The sequence below is a fragment of the Rutidosis leptorrhynchoides genome, chromosome 11, assembly GCF_046630445.1.
Source record: "Rutidosis leptorrhynchoides isolate AG116_Rl617_1_P2 chromosome 11, CSIRO_AGI_Rlap_v1, whole genome shotgun sequence".
NCBI classification, from domain to species: Eukaryota; Viridiplantae; Streptophyta; class Magnoliopsida; order Asterales; family Asteraceae; genus Rutidosis; species Rutidosis leptorrhynchoides.
Window position 1 is genome coordinate 62,106,355 of NC_092343.1, and position 16,264 is coordinate 62,122,618.

At 32.5% G+C, this 16,264-nt stretch overlaps 1 pseudogene; it reads right to left on the bottom strand.

Moving 5' to 3' along the window:
• Positions 1–4,615: 4,615 nt before the first annotated feature.
• On the bottom strand, positions 4,616–7,413 carry LOC139877612 (pentatricopeptide repeat-containing protein At3g63370, chloroplastic-like; annotated as a pseudogene).
• Positions 7,414–16,264: the final 8,851 nt, after the last annotated feature.

The following is a 16,264-nucleotide window of genomic DNA, read 5'->3' on the forward strand; positions in this document are numbered from 1 at the left end:
ACTGTACTACTACAACGTATTATTTTATCTTTTAATACATAAATTAAGTAAAGCTATACTGTTTATTACTAATTTTTTTGCATTAACCCATCAAAAATATTTAATAGATTTATCTTTTTGTTCGTCGCGAGTTAAATTTCACCGCCATCACCGTTCAACTCGAAATTGTATTCGAAACGGAGCTTTGATGCACTAACAACGGAGCATTTTTTTTTAGCAATAAATATGGAAGTGATTTGAATTTAGAGTTTATGTTTTAAAAATATTTATGAACACGTAAATAACTATTTTATAATTTATAATATTAATTATATAGGACGACTCTCTACCATTATTTTGTTGCAATGACTAACAACTTTTCTAAAATTAAACTCGTGGGTTACACTTTTATTCAAAAATTAATTATATATAATTATTCTAAAATAATATAACTTATACTTTACTAATGTTACGTTCCATGACAAATTTTCAATGTACTCGAAATATTACATACGGTAGTATATAATTTATATTTATATATTATAAATAAATTTTTGGTGAGAACAAAAAAATGTATACATTAAGTTACTAACACCACTCAAAATCACTTTTAAAATTTGTCAATACCACAGGCTCTTAAACCAAAAAAACTTTAAAATTCGTCAACACCACGGGCTCTTAAACTCAAAAGAATTTTTAAAATTTGTCAACACCACGGGCTATTTATTTAGTATCGCTATTTAAATACAAATATGAACTGCAAATTACATTTTTGCACGGTTTTTTACACACCCGTGCAACGCACGGGCTCAAAAACCTAGTGTGTGTGTGTGTGTGTGTGTATATATATATATATATATATATATATATATATATATATATATATATACAATGAACAAAAAGGTCATTATTGTAGTTCAACAAATTTAAAGGGTCAACCAAAATTGAATGCGAAGAGAATTTGCATACGTATCGATACATACAACTAACACTATATATATGGAATAATTAACGAGTGTTGTTATCCTTATTTATATAATGTTTTTTCAAATTTTAATACCATTCTTACGCTGTACATGGTCACATTGAAAATACTTGATATTATCACATCAACACCACACTAAATATAACAATATGCCATTGAATCTCATTTAACTAGTAATGTAGTATGATCAAATCGAAAATCATAAACAACTACACAACAAAAAACAAACACAAATAAAAAAAATTGGACTCCAACAACTCAATGGTCTAACATGATTCCACTAATATTGAATTTAACACAACTAAGAACACACCGGGCCAGTATGGTTATACCGGCGTGGTTTAGTGAACCTGTAGACAAATTTACTGGACCTTAGAATCAATCTCGACTCCATTTAGAGGCAGAAAACACTAGACCTAGATTTAATCGAATAACGGTTTGTTCACGGGACCGAATTTGTCCAACCTAGACCTTAATCTAGATTAGAACGATGCATAGAAGGTGTTATTTAGTGGGTTGGATGTCTGGGAATGATAACAATCGACAGCAACCGGCTAGGGTTTCGTAGGGGTGTGTAAACTATCAAAGAAACCCGAAACCCTTATTTATACTGTCTGCAGCGACAGTCAGTGACTGACTCAGTCAGTCGGTCGACTGTCATGGTTAATCGACCAATGATCAACTTATACAGACCTTACACTGTCGACCGACGGTGTCTTCGTCGGTCGACTGATTGACTGTCTGACCAGTTTAACTATTGATTAACACATTCACGCACAATAACAAACATTCAATAGTCATGATAATACAACATTCAATATTACATGACTGAGATACACGATAACGCTCATAGAACTAGGAATTACAAATATGCACTAACAGAACCTTGACACAAATTTTGACACTACGCATACTGCTTAAAGAAATTTTACTTAAAATTATCGTCTTATCATTATTCATTCTAAGGGTGTGTTTGGATGAAACTAGCTAGATATTGAGCTTATGGGCTAGAGCTGATTATTTTTTATAAGTGTTTGATAAACTAGCCGGAGTTTATTTTCCAGTTCATAAGTTCTACTTTTTTTTTCTTATAATCTACTATAATTAGTTTGTTTTTAAGAGTTTATGATTTTCACAAGCTTTACTTTTTTTTTTTTTTTGAAATGCAGCATAATATGTATTAAAATTGAATCTCACAGTTTACATAGTTAGTCAACCCATTTACATGACATAATGGGCAGACTAATCACACAGGAGGAAAACCTACACATTAGTATTGTTTTACATGACATACTACAGATACAGCTTGTTACCAAGGAAGCAACATACAGACTGGATACATTTGAAACCGCAAGAGATCAAAATCGAATGGATCAGTCACTATACCACATATTTTTGTGGATTGTGTAATCAATCGTGCCATTCAATCTTGACTAGAAACTTATTAAGTCTATCAAACAAAGTTCAAACAAAGCTTATGACTAGAAACTTATTAAAAACAAAGTTCAAGCTTATATAACCTCCCATAAACTCCACGAAGTTGGTGTTCCAAACACACCCTATATTGATAAATCAATCGTTCTTTACTCCTCTAATTCATAAGTTATAACATTATATGATTATCTTTTGATTTACCTTCTTGATTCTTGAAGTGTTAAGCACGAACCACGACCGTACTTCTAATTTTAAGTATTAATTAGTATAATACCGTATGTGAATGTTTACGAAATACACATGATATACAAAGTACTTAAATATATATAAATGGCAACAAATATATATAACATTGCATTACATGATATTACAAATATATGAAAATGTGACATAAAACTATACAAAGTGATGTGTGTGCAAATGTGTGAAAATAACAACCAAGTATATCTCATGGTTGGGGGCAAGTCCGTGATAAGGAAAAAAAAAACTGATAAAGAGTAAACAAGACAGTAAATGTTCAACTGTAAATCATGAGTGAAACAGAATAGTAGTAGTATATATAGCTTCTTAGGTGTGTAAACATAGGCTGTATGTATAGTGTGGTCCTTTTTTTTCTCTGTTAAGTTTGCTTTCCCAAGTATGTCCTCTTTGTTTTTTACTACTCAACAGATTCACACTGTCTACAATACATACATACCCCCCTTTATCCATAGTAATACTAGCAATGTTTTTTTTAGATTTTTTTTTAAAGGCAAAACCTTAAAGTTTAGGTGCGATGAAATTGAAATTACTATGTTACACAATAAAATAAAATAAAAAGTAAATTGACCCTCTAGCGATCCAAAACTACTAGTCCCAAGAGTAACATAAGAGAGAAAAACTGCATAACTCAGGGTTAAAAGGACATGTGTTAGTGATTGAACCATGGCAGACGCTTTATGCTGCATGTGAGCCAAACACTAGGTTACCATCGCTAGGACAATATATGCAAAGATATTTAAAAAATTAGATACATTCTATACATGCATAGAAATTAAGAAGTTACAAGCTTACATGGTATGCTTACATGTAACAGACTTATCCTTGAAATATATTAAAAAATTACAAGCTTTATTGCTAAAGATATAACTGTATAAGACTAGTTTTAGTGGTGCCATTAACATGTTAATGTGATAAGAGAAATGGAAATAGCGGGGATAGGGTGATGGAGATGTGTCAAATTAAGATTAAAAGTTGAAAGTAAAATGTGAATAAAACTAATATAAATAATACTATTAAATTTAATACGCCTGTGATCCAACCCGTAATGCTATCAATCACGCCCAAATAATGGAGTCCATCATGCCACGCTAAGAGCGTGATGGGTGCGTTATGCCTTCACAAACCCACAATGGGTTAGAAATGGTCTATCTAGTTCTACGTTGTAACTATTGTGACCTTGAAACAAGATGAGTTTACCAAAAAAAGCAAGAAAGAGGAGAAGACCTCATTTTCAAAGTGGATCTTTGTATCTCGTTTTATTATTATTGATTGATCTTGGTATGCTAAAATGATATAAAAGCAAGCACCAGCCCACATGCAGTAATAGGATGGTCCAGGCTCCAGCCCACAGCCCTGTCCTAACCATTTTTAACATCAATTATCACTATCAATTATCACTATGCAGTAATTTTAGGTGGGGGTTGAGTAAATATAAAAGGATCCAGCTTCAGATGTTAGGGGTTTGGTTGTATTTATTATTTAGATCCATTTTACAGGACCATATAGTTATGTTGCCTAACTAGTCTTTACTATATTTGATAAATATATGGTATATATAATAATTATTAAATTATATATTGTAAAATAAAATCAGTAAAAATTGTACCTTTTGTATTGTACCTGTTGGAATTGTGTAGATGGGACTGTTGCAACTTCAAATGACAAACTAAAAAGGTAATTCTATTAGTTGTGTGAAGTGTGGGCACACCTAAAATAACTCATAGCATTGGTACTACAGGTGACAAAATGGGCAGGTTAGACGGGTCGAGTAATGTGTTAAAATGGTTTGGATCAACCCAAAAAATGTTCATGTCCGGGTCAAAATGGGTCAGGAAAATTTGCACCAACCCGTACGTCAACACTTTTCATGCATCTTTTCCATATTGTAAATAACTATCGTTTTAAATACAAGTATCCCTAAAATCATAAAATTTACATCAAAATGGTACGAGCCGGCAATTTTTTTTTAAAAGGCAAACTGACACATCTATTACACGAATAAGTACAATAGTCCATAATCCAGGAATATGTGCAATTAATTTTTTTTTTTACCAGAAGTCACGACATGAGCATACGCCACAGCCAAAATGATGAAACCGATTAGCATCTCGAACAATAATTTCTCTTTCAAAGTACTTCGAAACTAGTTTACTAAAAGTATGACAATCATCACAAACACGAAGGTTTTTCGTAATACGAATTGGCATTCCTTCACTAGTTTTAAGTAACCCATACGCAATAGCTAATCTTTCACTATGCGCGTTCAACACTTCAGCCTTATCATTCTCCATATACCCTCCTACGCTCTTTATAACTCCGTTAATTTGACCTAATTTGTCGTAAATTTTATCAGATTCTTGATGAGATTTGTCCCTTGCAGTAAAAACATGAATCTTGTTCCCAATATTAATCCAACTACAACCAGGATCTTTTTTCAAACCCTTTTGCCTCATTTTCTTTCTTATGTAATCAAGATCATCCCATTGTTCACATAAAGTGTAGAAATTTGATACAAGAACATAATTCTTTATATCATTTGAATCTAAAGCAAGAAGCTTTTTCGCTGCAACGTTACCTAATTTAACGTTTAAGTGTACCTTGCACGCACCAAGTAGCGAACACCATATAGCTACATTAGGGTCCATATCCATGTTTTCGACAAACAAAAACGCTTCTTCTAAGTTATTCGAACGACCCAGAAGATCAACCATACATGTATAATGTTCGGGCCATGGATTCAAACCATAATCGTGGACCATCGACTTGAAAATATATTTTCCTTCGTCGACTATCAATGAATGGCTACAAGCATACAAAACCGCCAAAAAACTTACATGATCCGGACGAACTTTATGATCCGACACCATTCGGTTGAATAAACGAACGGCTTCGTTTCCCATCCCGTGCATTCCATACGAGTTGACCATGCTAGTCAACAAGACTAAATCTTTGACTTCAACACAATTAAACACTTTAAACGAATCGATCAAAGATCCACACGAGGCATACATATCCACAAGCGCGCTCGTTATTGGACCATCAAGAAGAACAAACTTTCTTATTAAATATGCGTGAATTTCTTTTCCTTTTCGCAATGCAGATAAATCTGCAACAGCTGAGAGTAATGTGAGTAGTGCGATTGAATCGGGATCAATATTTTTATCTTTCATTGAAATAAAAACCTTAAGAGCTTCATTTGCAAGTCCATTTTGTACAAGACAGCACATCATAATTGTCCAAGACACAACATTCTTTACCTTAATCTTTTCAAAAACACGCGAAGCATAATCTACGCATCCACATTTTCCGTACGCGTTTACAAGTGTATTCTCAATGACAAGATCGTATACTTCGTTTCTTATTATACGACCATGCATTTCTTTCACACCCAAATCGCAAACTTCACTACAAACTTGCAACATGTTTGCAATCAACATAGTATCACTTTCGATTCTGTACATTTGAGCTTGACGAAACGATGATAGCGCACTTAAATAACATCCATTTTGCGTATACCCTGCAATAATAGTCGCCCATGAAATATGATCTTTACACTTGATCCTCTCAAAAACGGATTCGGCATAGGTCATTTTAGAACACTTTGCATACATATCAACAAGTGTGTTACAAAGTTGTAAATCAGAGTCCATCCCATTTTTTACCACATATGCATGAATTTCAAAACCATTTAACAAACGTTCCAAACGACCAACAGTTGATATCATGCTTATAATCGAATATTTATCCAATTTTTGACCTTCAGTTTGCATTCTGTGAAATGTAGTCAAAGCTTCACCGTAAAGTCCGTTTTGAACAAATCCCGATAGCAATGAATTCCATGTAATACTATCCTTTTCATCCATAACCTCGAAAACTCTCGCAGCATATTTCATGTTGCCACAATTTGTGTACATAGAAACCAATGCATTTGCCACATATATATCTAGATAAAGATCAGATTTCAATAAAAAAGCATGAAGTTCCTTACCATACATTAAATACAACGACTCGTTACAAGTTCGAAGTATAGCAACAAAAGTATACGTGTTTGGTATAACACGCGTTATCTGCATTTCGCTAAACAGTTTTAAAGCCTCTGCAGACTGTTTGGAAGCCGAGTAAGCTGAAATAACCGAATTCCATGATACCACGTCGGCTTTTTCATTCAGTTCCTCAAACAACATCTTTACTGAATTCAAATCATCACATTTCGTGTACATTCGCATTAACGAATTACTTGCATAAACATTACATAAAAATCCTAACTTAACAGCCATACCATGAACTTGAACACCAAAACCACAATCTTGAACCTCACTACAAGCCTTAAAAATCGAAGTAAAAGTACTTGCATCTACACAAACTCCCAACACATTCATATCCAGAAACAATTCAATAGCCTCAAAAGGCTCCCCATTTGTCATATAAGCTCCAATCATAGCATTCCAAGTGAAAATAGTTCGTTCAGGCATTTCATCAAACACTTTCTGTGCATCAGATAATGACCCACATTTCCCATATGCAAACACAAGCTTAGTACTTAAAAACTTTGTATCATTTACATGGCGAGATTTCAATACATGAGCATGGACTTGTTTGATTTGTGGTAATGATTCTTTTGAACACTTTTCAAACACTAATGAATAAGCATCATTCAAAGAATTACTGTTATTTATATTGTTTGCAAGTGAAATAAAATATTGTTTTAGAGTTGCTACAGGATACATTTTGATGGAATTATGAGAGGATTTTCAAACAGATTGGATTTTATATTATCATCATTATCATTATATAATTATATATTTCAACTTTCGAAAAAATAGAAGTTATGGTAGTATATTCAAAAAGTGTATCCATTTACGCTAGATTGTATGGCAATAAGCTTATCTAGAATCAAACCCCAATTTATCCGGTTTGATTTATTCTGCTTAATAGAGGTAAAACTAAAAAGTGAAAATTGAAACAGATTCAATTTGAAAATGAATTGAATTCGGATCGGTTACGGTTTGAAAAACCAAAAAAGTAAAATTTTGACCAAAATAACTATAACAATTTGATTTTAAATTCGACTTTTGTTTTTAAAATCGGTTTTCCAATCCTTATGCTTAGTCTCTAACATCAGAGAATTCTTGGTTAATTATAAGGGCCTTAACAAATTAGTCTCTAAAGACTTTGTTATTGACGTCCATAGTGTCCATTTTGATAAGCATCATTTGTGATGACCCGTTCAAATCCACTTGGACGAATACATCATTCATTGATTTCATAATGAGGTTTTGACCTCTATATGATACGTTTTGTAAACATTGCATTCTTTTGAAAAGGCACACCATAAATGAATATATAAATCCAAGGTTTTCGACGTCTGATGATTTCTACGTATAGACAATCACCGTATATAATAGTTTTTAATAATACATCCGTTGACAATACCGTCAAATAAGATACATGGTGATGATTTTGTGAATGCAAAGTTTTCTTGAATAAAGCCTGTATGACTCCAGGCACATAGCTTGTATAACGTATAAGCAAACAGCGGAAGACTTCTAGGAACCTGAGAATAAACATGCTTAAAAGTGTCAATACAAAGGTTGGTGAGTTCATAGTTTTAATGTTGCGCATAATCTGTATATAAAGGTGGATCACAAGATTTCAGTTGTTTCATCCAGAAACGTTTATCAAAATATTCTACAAGATTGAGCACACTGGTAACTAAACTTTAACGTTATAATAAGTACCCCTGTTTTAACATACATGCAACCAACATGTACAATACACGCAATCCAACGTGTACTAAACTCAAATAGTATACGTCTGTTTTATAGTTCAGGCTAGGGTTTCTATACCTGGAACAGACGGGGATGTCAAGCCCTATGGATCCATATATAACTACTCGCGCCCACCAGTTCTTATAACCGGCAGTTACTAGTTACCAAAGCTAAGGGATTTTCGGTTCAAACTCGGTGTAGAATTTAGTATGTACTTGTATCCATTGCGTTTAAAATAAAGTGCATGTATTCTCAGCCCAAAAATATAGATTGCAAAAGCAATTAAAAAGGGAGCACATGAAAACTCACCTTAGCAGCACATAAGGTCATTCATCGAAATGTGACCGAAACTCGGAATGCAAAGTAACCATAGATCTCAACCTAGAGAACATATGTTGGTCAATAAATGTCTAACAAGCGAAGTCGGGTCATAGTGTATCACAATCCTAATGCTCGAGACCGACATGCAAAAGTTAACAAAAGTCATCTCAAAAGTCAACCTGACCCAATATGATCTTTAAATCTATACATGTTTATTAACATAGTATAAGTCTTGATAATTGAACGAATTTATAGTTTATCAAACTCAAAATATTATTTATTTCAGGAGCTATATTATATTTAAATTATCATGACAATCGAAAATATTTTATTATTTCACATATTTTTCCAATACTTGTAGAATCAGATCATAGTGTTTATAAAGCTTTAAAACAAGATACGACAGTCAACTTTGACAATTGTTCAACAAAACGAGATGTGCCTTATATAGAAATTCATTTACTCGATTAGCAATATCTAAAAATCTAATTTATCAATCTCATAGACAAGTTGTTTAAATATTAATTTACAGTTTCAAACACAATTTCAATTAACGTTAACCATAATTCAGTTGACCATATCGCTTAATCCGTTCATCGAAATCACGCGATTTCTAAATGAAAAGTTAATAATTTTTCGCCAGCTTTCCAAAAACATGCATATCATATACTTTATATCAGTAGCATATGTATTAAATTCGTGATTCATCATAAACTATCTAACGACAAAATTAAAGCATACAACTATATAAGTATGCATAAACATATATACTCGAGCACTAGACATGGATACTGTGACGACCCGGAAAATTTCGACTAATTTTAAATCAAACTCTCGATACGATTTAATATATTTTGACACGATAAGGAAAGTCTGTTAGGTTGAGTCTCAAAAATTTTGAACTGTTTCATATATTCAATTGACCTTCGACTGTTCTCGACGATTCACGAACAACTATTTGTAAATAGATACATATATATATATATATATATATATATATATATATATATATATATATATATATATATATATATACATAAATGTTAATTGAAAATATATTTATTTGAAAATATATATATATATATATATATATATATATATATATATATATATATATATAATTATATAATAAAACCTGATATTAAAATGTATTTATATATACGTATAGTATATGGAAAATAAATTATTTCGAGCTTAATTAGTAAACGTCTGTAACACTCGGTTGACATCTCGTTAATGTTCATATATATATATATATATATATATATATATATATATATATATATATATATATATATATATATATATATATATATATATATATATATATATATATATATATATATATATATATATATATATATATATATATATATATATATATATATATATATATATATATATCTAATACGAGTTTAAGAAGATTTAAAATAAAAGTTGAACTGTAAATCGATTACGAAGATTATAGGTTTGATAAAAATATTTTTACTTATTTTGGTTTAAATTTTAGTACTCTGTACATATTATTTGGAACAGAAAATAAATAATTAATGAACCTTTTTGATCAAGTTTCAAACAGTTAATGACTGAAATAAATAAATGGAATTAATTTTAAAATATGGGATTTTTCTGAATTTAATTTATCCGTAACTGTTTAGCAAAGGACACGATATAATGGGATGTCGACTGAATAGGTACAAAGTACCGATGGCTTCACTGTTAAAATGATTGATATCAATTTGATACTATGCTATATGCACACATGTGATCTAAGTTTTATTATTATATATTATTATAATTGATAATGCTAAAAATGAACATATATTTCATAGCATTATCCCTCAAGAAAGACAAGCTTTTAGTTGCAATTGTTCTATTTACAAGTAATATTCGTTTAAATAATAAAAGGTGAAGACAAAAGACAGATTCGACGAATTGAAGACGCAAACGACCAAAAAGCTCAAAAGTACAAAGTACAATCAAAGTGGTTCAAATTATTGATAAGAAACGTCTCAAAATTACAAGAGTACAAGACGCAAAACGCAAAATACAAGATAATAAATTGTACGCAAGGACGTTCGAAAATCTGGAACCGGGACCAGAGTCAACTCTCAACGCTCGACGCAACGGACTAAAAATTATGAGTCAACTATGCACAAGAATATAATATAATATTTAAATAATTATATAAATTATTTATATATATACATATTTAAAAATAACATCGACAAGCTAGAAAACAACCAAAGTTGAGCTGTCCCAGCTGGCCATGCGAGCGCATGGCCAGGAAGAGGGATTTTCATGCGGTCGCATGACCCAAAAAGTCAGGCCACATGCCTATAAATTTCGCGGTTTTGAGCAAGTTTTATATATCTTTTTCCTTTCATCTCTCACTCGTATATATATTTATATATATTATAATTTATTTTTAATTTTAAATTCTAATAATAAGGGTATGTTAGCGAATGTTGTAAGGGTATAAGTCGAAATTATGTCAGTGTAACGCTACGCTATTATTAATCATTGTAAGTTATGTTCAACCTTTTTAAATGTATGTCTCGTAGCTAAGTTATTATTATGCTTATTTAATGCCGAAGTAATCATGATGTTGGGCTAAATATTAAAATTGGGTAATTGGGCTTTGTACCATAATTGGGGTTTGGACAAAAGAACGACACTTGTGGAAATTAGACTATGGGCTATTAATGGGCTTTATATTAACTAAATGATACCTTGTTAATTTAATATATAGACTTATAATTTGACGTATTTATATATAACCACATACGCTTGACTGGGCACGGTGGGCGGGATATCTATAAATACCAATAATTGTTCATTTTACTGGACACGGAACTGGATTAATAGTAAATAGACTTGTTGAAACAGGGGTGGATTACATTCAAGGGTAATTGGTGTGATTGTTAACAAAGTATTAAAACCTTGGTTTACACGCAGTCGATAACCTGGTGTATTCATTAAACAAAGTATTAAGACCTTGTTACAATCCGAATCCCCAATTAGTTGGAATATTTGACTTCGGGAATAAGAGTAATTTGACGAAGACTTCCGCACTTTATGATTATGACTGATGGACTATTATGGACAAATCCGTATGGACATATCAAATAATCCACGACCAAGGACAATTAACCCATGAGAATAAACTAAAAACAACACGTCGAACACCATGATTACGGAAGTTTAAATAAGCATAATTCCTTTATTTCATATTTAATTTCCTTTATTTCGTATTTAATTGCACTTTTAATTATCGTACTTTCTAATTATCGCACTTTATTTATTGTCATTTTATTTATCGCAATTCCATTATCATTATTTACTTTACGCTTTAAATTAAGTTGTATTTATTTTTAATATTTTACATTAGGTTTTAACTGCGACTAAAGTTTTAAAATCAACAAACCGGTCATTAAACGGTAAAAACCCCCTTTTATTATAATAATACTACTTATATATATATATATATATATATATATATATATATATAGATATATATATATATATATATATATATATATATATATATATATATATATATATATATATATATATATATATATATGTATGTATATATATATTTGTATTTTTTTTATATAGCGTTAAACTTGGCTAAGTCTCCCTGTGGAACGAACCGGACTTACTAAAAACTACACTACTGTACGATTAGGTACACTGCCTATAAGTGTTGTAGCAAGGTTTAGGTATATCCACTCTATAAATAAATAAATAACTTGTGCAAAATTGTATCGTATTTAATAGTTTTTCGTAGTAAAAATATAACTATTTTCTAGTACGCCTCGTACACATCAATAATTATTATATTCTACTTCTATTTCTATATGTATTATAAGTAATTCTTGATCCACCAAAACCCATAACCCTTCTCTTACTCCTTCATCTTCGTTGATCTCCATCATCCTTCATCCCATTCGCCATCCATATCAACCACCATCGACACCCTCATCCATCACGATCACCGGTTAGTTATTCGATACCTGCTATTTTTTCTTGTTTCTAATCAGATCCTTTATCCTGTGATTACTACAACTCGAATAAACCCACCATCTTCATCATGTTATCAACCCAAACAACCATCATTTGCAAAACCTTTGAAACCCGTTTGTTGTTTTGCACCCATCTATAAGATCCAGTTTTTCCCAGTTATGTTGGATGCCGTACAACTGGGTGGGACGCCATCCTAGATTGAAGGGCTGGACGCCTTCCAGAATTCTGGACGCCGTCCAGATTGCCTGGCGAGCCTGTTTTTGTATTTTTGATATTTAAAAGGGGTAACTTGGTAATTTCACTTTGTGGACGACTTTAAGGCCCTAGATCAGTTTGTGGAGCCTCATTTACTCCATCTACAACCACCAAAATTCATTCACTTCAATTCTAGAGAGAGAGTGTGACTCAAGTGTGAGAAAGCTCAAATCAAAGTAGAAGAAGCTTGTTTTGGGTTAGAGCTCGAGCATTAAAGTTGTTCATCTCCCCACTAGCTACATTTTGATTGTAGTGGTAAGTCTTAACCTTGATTTCCTTACTATTAATTGTTTAAGGGTTAGGGTTTGGGTTAGTGATGTGTATAAAACCCATTTGTTAGTGATTTGGGAATTTTGGGTAAGTTTGAGTCATGAAGACTCAAAGGATGACTAACCTAGGATTTTGAAATGTTAAATGAGTTGATGAGTCTTAAATTGGTTAGTTAACCACTAGCACACCTAGATGTTATGTAAATGGGTGCTTTTTGGGCATGTGGTGACCCGAATGGGTGTGGAAAACCTCGAATGGGTAAAACGGGTCTTTGATGACCTAAGTTGTCTTGTTAGTGTGAAAATGAGTTAACATTGTGATTATATGTGTGTTAAGTGTAGCGACCCCGACAAATCGTCAAATGACGGCGTCATCTACGTATGGTCCCATTACATGGTCGTAAGTCTTTATAACAAAGTTTGACCGAAAAGTATGTCGCATTCATTTCATAAATAAGGGTGTTTCAAAGTTTACAAAAGTAGTTTCCATAACAAGTACATAACAATGTTTAAAGTTTGTATGAAACACGTGCGACACAATTAAAAGTAGTCAAAAAGACGCTCCACGTATGCAAGTATACTCGACATCCAATGCAAGTATCAAAAAGTATGAGCGGAAGCATGTTTCATATATCGTGTAAGACCTGAGAAAAACATAGAAATCTGTCAACGAAAACGTTGGTGAAATCATAGGTTTAAGTAAGTATGTGAGTAAAAGTAAAGTAAGCCGAACCACAAGATTTGTAAAGTTGAAATAATAGTAATACATTCTAAAGTTAATATTCACGAGCACCCAATTATCAAAGCTTAACATTCCGTCCGTTGAATACCCCATTAATTAGTGCTAGAACAACACTGTTTCTCGAAAATATATTTCATCCGTAGACGGTAGCGAACCGTCAAAGATGAGGGTTATCAAACCCATATGGCCATACAACATAAGTTCACGCCTACACTTACACCCTGCAAATGTAACTAATGATAATTGAATTGAGGATTTTGTTCTAAACTCGTATGTAGAATGTTTGTTTTCCCGTTCTTGTGTTCACTTAGTTCAAAAGAATCGTTTATGTTTTCTCATCCCAAAAGTAAGTTCAAAAGAGTAAAAAGTGGGACTATGATCTCACCTTGAGTGCACGTACGGAAAGTACTTCACAAAATAACGTGTGCGAAGGATAGTGCTAGTCTTGACCTAAACAAATAGGTCGTATCAATAACGGTAAACACGATAGGTCAAAGATGTTCAATTAGTCCTATGGCTCGACACTCGATTATGTAGCATGTGAAGAAAATTGTCAAGTTTCATGCAAGATACAAGTATGGAATCATGTTAGAAAGATTGCATAATTAATTGGTTAAGTTTGACAAAAAGTCAAACTTGGTCGGGTCAAAGTCAACGAAAAAGTCAACATGTTCGGGTCGGGTCCCGGACTATTTTTCTATGCTAATTATTCATATACAAGTATATTAGAACAAGTTTCATGTGAATCGGAGGTCGGTAGCTAGTCAAACATTTCACGTGAAATGGGACAAAGAGGTCAGAATCTGACCAGGCCAATCCGCGCGCCGCGCGGGGATGGGGCGCGCCGCGCCACCATCTGGGCAGAGAATTCTGGTCAGTTTTTCAAAGTATGCACGAACCAAAACCTTTTTCAACCCAACTCTTGACCCGCAAACACTTATAATGCCTATCATATATCGTTGGAAAGGTATTTTGACGAGAAATACAACTAAGCACTTATGGTCCAACAATAACATCATTTACAATAGCCGAAAACTCATCAAGCGAACAATAAAAGTCCATTTTCAAAGTTTCAAGTTCATCAATTGCATTTTGAGTTTCGGGAAACCAATTCACACATATGATATGCCGTTTTGAAGGTAATGAAGCATACATTACTACTAAACACTAACAATTAACATTCCATGACATTCAAGCATCCAAAAATTCATGTCAAGAACTATCAAACCCTAGTCAAACATCTCAAAATCAATAATCATGTTTTTGAAGTTTTCTTAATCAACCTACACATCAATTTGAAGCTAATGATGCTAGTAACACATTTAATACATGAACTTTAATAATTAAACAACTTTTAATCATCCAAAATCAAAGATTAAGCAAGCAATTTTCATATTCAAGCTAGTTACACCAAAAACAACAAATCGAGCATACAAATTACATACACGACATCACAATGAGCCATAGACACTAATTAACACACTTTTAAGTCAAGAACACAAATTTAAAGAAATCTAGTGTTTTAGAAATGTTACCCAAAATCGAAGTAGTTAGCATCAAATCGAAGAGGATGATGAGAGGATCAAGAATATGTAATTTATTTGGTTGCTAGCTCCCTAATCCGGATTTAGATGATGAATTTATGTTAGAAAGTTGAGAGGATTTGGAAGTATCAAAAGGAGAAAGAGAGAGATGAATGAGAGGAGGAGGTTGAAGGTTTGACTAGTTGACCTAGTCAAATCTTTGGCCTCTTTGCAAGTTTGGTCCCTCTAGTTTCAAAGCGGGTGCGGGAAATAACCAAACGAATATTTAAACGCTCGAGTAAATGGGTGACGTTATAATTAAATAACGAGGATATTATGAACGTTAGTTAACGAAAGATGCCAAAATAAATGACGAAAGATATTATTTAAAAAAAAAAAAAAAAGATGGTGTTAAAATAAATTTAACGGAAAAACGCGGGATGTTACATTATCCACACCTCAAAAAAAATTTCGTCCCGAAATTTAGTTGGAAGTAATAGTCGATGTCTCTTACTCGAGACCTAGTGTAGTAACTCTACGAATGATTGAAGGTACTTTCTTGGACATTCCACGAATCCGGATAGTCGGGGTGTTACGTTGTATTAGGGCTTGGTTTTACGATCCACAAGTTCAGCCGGTTTTTCCTATGAGGAGGAGTTTGTCATCAATAGTTGGTGCATCTAGAAGGATTGCACGTG